The following is a 6,075-nucleotide window of genomic DNA, read 5'->3' as shown; positions in this document are numbered from 1 at the left end:
CTGGCAAATGCCAAAACCTAGGAACAAGCAAGGAATCCTTTTCCCCAGAGCCTTAAAGGGAGCCTGGTCCTGCTTATGGCTTGGCTCCCAAGTCTCAGCCTCTTAAACTGTAAGAGAAAATGCCTTTCTGTTGTGCAAAAGCCCTTGAGGTGGTATGTTATGATAGCCTAAAGAAATTAAAGGCCACACCCTGCAAAGTGTGTCCGCATAGGAGTGTTCACATCCTGTGTGCATACAAGTAGAGCAGATTGCCACTCTTTCCCCCTTATTCACAGGTGCAGGAACAAAGAAGGAAGGTAGAATCCCAAACTACCCAGCACATATTGTACTCTATGACACAATAAAAGGCCACCTCATGCAATGTTTTTTGTGGGGACAATGGTTAGTATACAAGCAGTCCCACTAGCCTGTCTTTCAGGGTTCTAGTAACCTCTGACATCATCACCTGCTGCCCCCTCCATGTGTGGCACCTGGTGCTCTCTTTTCTCTTACTCTCTCAATCTCTCTATTTCTGTTTCTCTCTCAGCCTCTTTGTCTCTCTGTTATGGGTACCCTCCTCTCTCTCCCTCCCTGCCTCCCTCTTTCTCCCTCCTCCCCCTTTCCCACAATAAACCTCCTTTATACCAGATATGCTGCCATGGCCTTAGTCATTATTATAACAACAATAACAGAAGAGGCTTCTGACAAGAAGAAGGCTAAGGCGGGCCTGATCTAGGTGCCACTAACCTCAGAGTATAGGTACCGTGAATGATAGAGGCCAAGAAGTACTTCATCTGGCAGCTATGCTTCATCAGCCTTGTATCAAGTGGCTTATTTGGCTCTTTAAGCCACTGCAAATTAGTCCAAAAGGAGTCAGGAAAGTGATCGGCTTAGGATCTAAAGGCGATGCCTGGAAGGTGGTCTCTGATGTCAGTCACAGAGCTAATACATTTATACCCACAGCCCCATCCTCCTGTAGCACATCATGAATTCCTCGAGGGCCTCGTGCAATCACAGCGTTTCACCATTTGCAACTCATTTGCAGTGTCATGGCAACGGAAACTGTTCCGTTGCTCCCACAGGAGAGTCTAAAGCCTGAGTCTGGAGCCCAAAGAAAAGGAGTTGCTGCTGCGTTTGGATGACACCTCACTTATCCGAGGAACTAAAACCAAGAAGAAAAAAATATGAAGGCTTCGTAAGACATTGATACAGTGGTAATTTTCTCTTTTGCTGTCCTGAAGAATAATCAAAACATACTGTATGTTTGGTCTACTTTGACCAATGGTAGATTGACCGGTGACAGGAAAGAAAATGTTTTAAGATATAGCTATTGCAGGGTAGGTAGAGATGCTGAGCCTGGACAAGTGGCTTAGATGGTTTGTCTGGACTCAAGGAAGCAACTTTCAAGATGTGTAGAGAAAAGAGACAAAAAAAGAAAGAGAGACACAGTTTCTTTGTGTATAGCACAGTTGTTAGCGTTCATGAAACCCTGTGTTAGAGTTCTGTGCATAAATCCAGGATAGTAGCCAGACATAGTGGTGCATGCCTTTAATCCCAGCACTGAGGAGGCAGAGGCAGGAGGATCTCTGTGAGTTTGAGGCCAGCCTGGTCTATAAAGCAAATCCAGGTCAGCGAGGGATATTACACAGAGAAACCCTGTCTCAAAAAACCAATAAACAAACAAATAAATAAATCCAGCATGGTGGCATTTATCCGTATTTCTGACTCAGGAGGTAGAGGCAAGAAGATTAGAAGTTTGTTCTGGTTTTGTTGCTGTTGTTTTTGTTTTTGTTTGTTTGTTTGTTTGTTTTGAGACAGGTTTCTCTGTGTAGCCTTGGCTGTCCTGGACTCGCTCTGTAGACCAGGCTGGCCTCCAACTCACAGAGATTCGCCTGCCTCTGCCTCCCGAATGCTGAGATTAAAGGTGTGCGCCACCACGCCTGGCAAAGATTGGAAGTTTAAGTCATCCTTGGCTGCATAGTTTGAGTCTCACCTGGGACACATGAGACCCTGCCCAAAAAAAGAGGGAGAAGGAGAGGGAAGAAGGGAGGGAGAGGGAGGAAGAATCAACAGGTATCTAGGCAAGCATTCTGACTCAGCTCTTACAAGGCTCCACATGTAGAGCAATGGAGTCCATCAGCAGTGTCGCCACATAGGCATGAGATGTCACCAGCAGAAAGAATGGGTCCAGGAAGTTCTGCAGGGTTTATGACAGGCTCGGCGTGCCTGGACCAACACCAGGCTTAGGGCCACCAAAGGATGAAAACATAGAGCTCCTTGCTGGAGAATGCTGTGCTTCCTGGATCTGCTGGGCCCCTGAGTCCTAGATGGCTTGAGACCTTTGTTCTGTAGCCACTGCTCCCGCCTGCATGATCTCCCCATCACTGGCTAGCCTTGAGTTTGCATTTCCTGTATCCTGCCAATCTGTGGCTCTCTGAGGCCGTGGCTCCTGCTGTCGTCACTGATGCTGGTCTCGGGGTTTACAGAGAGTTTGCCAAGACAGCTGAACATGGTGCTTTATAAAGTAGCAGTCAGTGCTCTCTGTCAAGCCAAAAAAGAACAACAGCTCCTGTGATTGCACTTGTCAGTATTCCCCTGATGGTAAGCACTGTGACAGTAGAGGCGGCCCATTAATGACTCTTTCCCTGGGCAAACCGAGGCTTATTTAAACATGCTGTCAAAGGCCTGTATCACACCCCAATCCCCATGTGCCCAAGGGAGTGAGTGGCACCTTGCCTCTCCCCCCTGTTGTCTCTACCTGGTTTCTGGATTTCCTATTTGAATTGTCCTTTGTGTTGTCCCAACCGGGCAATAAGGCTGACAACATTGCTGAGACATTCCTGATACCTGGCTTTTCAATTTGGACCTAGGATGTAAGAAAACAGCCCATCTAACCCCGATTCCTCAGGACTCCCACTGCCCATTCAGGACTCACTGTCTGGAATGTTGCTCTTGGATGAGGAAAAGAAAACAAAAAAATATTCGTTTCCTGAGCTGGAGACCTAGCTTAGTGGTGGAGTACTTCCCTCTCAGGAGCCTGGTCCTAAGTTCACGCCTTAGCATCCCACACACAAAAGAGAAATATATCCATCCTCTTTCTTTCTTCTTTCTCTTTCTCTCTCTCTCTCTCTCTCTCTCTTTCTTTCTTTCTTTCTTTCTTCCCCTTTTAAAAGAAAGACAGCATCTATCTTACTGAACCTGGATCTGGCTGGTCAGACAGACTGGCTAGTCAGCAAATCCAGGGGGTTCTTCTATGTCTCCAGCTCTTGTTGACTCTCCTGGCTCCCCCTGCCTGCGTGTGTGTGTGTGTGTGTGTGTGTGTGTGTGTGTGTGTGTGTGTGTGTGTGTTGCATGCTCACGTGCATGTTGCATGAAGGTGAGCGTGCAGGGATCTGTCACAATCTCTCTAGCTCTTGCCAATTCTCCTCTCTCTCCTCTCTCTCTCTCTCCTCCTCTCCCTCTCTCCGTCACTCTCTCTCCCTCCTCTCTCTCCTCTCGCCTCATCTCTCCTCTCTCTCTCCTCTCTCCTCTTCGCTCTCTCTCTCTCTCTCTCTCTGTTGCATGAAGGTGAGTGCGCAGGTATATGTGTACATGTGTATACTGTAACAGGAAGACATTTCTTTGTACCTTATTGCCTTGAGACAGGCTCTCTCACTTAGCCAGAAGTTGTCTATTTCAGCTGGGTTCAGATTCAGAAGTTCACCATCTTAACTAGGTTGGCTGGCCAGGGAGCCCCTGGGATCTACCTGTCTCTTTCCTGCAAATCTGGTGTTACAGGCACGCATAGCTGTGTCTAGCATTTTATATGGATGCCAGGGATTTGAACCCAGGTCCTTATGGTTACATAGCCAACACTTGAGCCATCTCCCTAGCCCTACTCCTCCATTTTTTTAACATTCATTCTGGGGATTTGAACTCATGCTTTATAGAACAAATACTTGATCCATACACCACCCTCAATATTCATTTTTCCCCTTTTTTTCCGAGACAGGGTTTCTCTGTGTAGCCTTGGTGGTCTGGACTCTCTTTGTAGACCAGGCTGGCCTCAAACTCATAGAGATCTGCCTACCTCTGCCTCCCTCATGCTGGGATTAAACGTGTGTGCCACGTTTTTAAAGATTTATTTCTTATTTACACAGTATTCTGCCTGCATGTGAGTCATCAGGCCAGAAGAGGGTACCAGATCTCATTATAGTTGGTTGTGAGCCTCCATGTGGTTGCTGGGAGTTGAACTCATGACCTTTGGAAGAACAGCCAGCGCTCTTAACCTCCAAGCCATCTCTCCAGCCCTCAATATTAATTTCTTAATAAAACATTTAAAAAGTCAGTAATGAGAGTTCAAGGCCAGCCTGGTTTACAAAGTGAGTTCAGGACAGGGCTCTGTGTAACAGAGAAACCCTGTCTCGAAAAACCAAAAAAAGAAAAGAAAAGAAAAAAGAAAGTAATTATTAAAGAAGAAAATAATAATTATTTATGTATGCCAAAACCAGAGAGACAAATACAGATATAATTTTAAGACTGTCTCCGATATTTTAATATACCATTATTAGTCTTCATGTTTTCCTTTTTTTTGTTTTGTTTGAGACAGTGTCTCATTGTGCAACCCTAGCTGTCCTGGAAACACTCCCACTTCTTGCCCTGGGGACATTCTGATGAGTATGAGGGTGTTACCAAAGTTCACATAGAATTTAGAAGCCAGATTCCTGAGGTGGCTTTGACAGCCTCTCCACCTACTTCCCATGACTTGAACATATCATTAATCTCTCCAAGCTCAGTTTCTTCATGTTTAAAATCAAATTAAGGCAATAATACCACGTACCAGCTCTCTTCTACATTTGGAGTTATGCGCTTATACGCATGGGCTAATGTGATCACGGATGTGACTAGGAAGCCCTTATGACGCATGTGAATACATATTTCAAAAGAACGTTGCATACATTTAAAAAATTTTTACTTTATTAATTTATTCATATTACATCTCAATGGTTATCCCCACCCTTGTATCCTCCCCTTCCTCCCTCCCTCCCATTTTCCCCTTCCTCACTCTCATTTTCCCCTATGACTGTGACTGAGGGGGACCTCCTCCCCCTGTATATGCTCATAGGGTATCAAGTCTCTTCTTGGTAGCCTGCTATCCTTCCTCTGAGTGCCACCAGGTCTCCCTATTCAGGGGACGTGGTCAAATATGAGGCACCAGAGTACGTGTGAAAGTCAGACCCGCATACATTATTCTTTTTTTTTTTTTTTTTTTTGGTTTTTCGAGACAGGGTTTCTCTGTGTAGCCTTGACCATCCTGGACTCACTTTGTAGACCAGGCTGGCCTCGAACTCACAGCGATCCGCCTGCCTCTGCCTCCCAAGTGCTGGGATTAAAGGCGTGCGCCACCACGCCCAGCTTTATTCTTTAACTTGGGTTTTTGGTTTTTCAGAAAGGCACAAGATGAATATGCACCTAGGAGGAGAGGGTCAAAAAGCTGAGATGGGAAAGCACCCCTCTTCATGCAGATGTGTCCGTGATCATTTGTAATCCTAGCACTCATGCTGAGAGAGCAAGACCCTGAGTTTCCATACCAGTCTGGTACCGCGAGACTGTCTCAGAAGAAGGTCAGTGGCTGAGGAGATGCTCACTCACTGGCAAAGTGTTTTCTGAGCAAACATGAAGGCATGCGTTTGGAACTGCACACCCACATCAAAGCCAGGCTTAGCAGCATGCGTCGGGAACCAGCACTGGCCAGTAGCGACAGGAAGCTCCCAGCAGTTAGGCCCAATTGGGAAGATCCAGGCTCAGTGAAATAACCTCTCAAAAAAAAATAAGGTGGAAAAGCTGGGTAAGGTGGTGCATGCCTGTAATCTCAACACTTAGGAGGCAGAGGCAGGGGGATCGCTGTGAGTTCCAGGCCAGCCTGGTCTACAGAGTGAGTTGTAGGATAGCCAGGACTACAGAGAGAAACCCTGTCTCAGTAAACAATAGATAGATAGATAGATAGATAGATAGATAGATAGATAGATAGATAAATGAAAGAGGATGACACTAGACCTTCACACACACACACACACACACACACACACACACACACACACACACACACACACTATG

Source organism: Acomys russatus, chromosome 5, assembly GCF_903995435.1.
Source record: "Acomys russatus chromosome 5, mAcoRus1.1, whole genome shotgun sequence".
In the NCBI taxonomy this organism is placed as follows: domain Eukaryota; kingdom Metazoa; phylum Chordata; class Mammalia; order Rodentia; family Muridae; genus Acomys; species Acomys russatus.
This window is presented reverse-complemented; position numbering follows the sequence as displayed.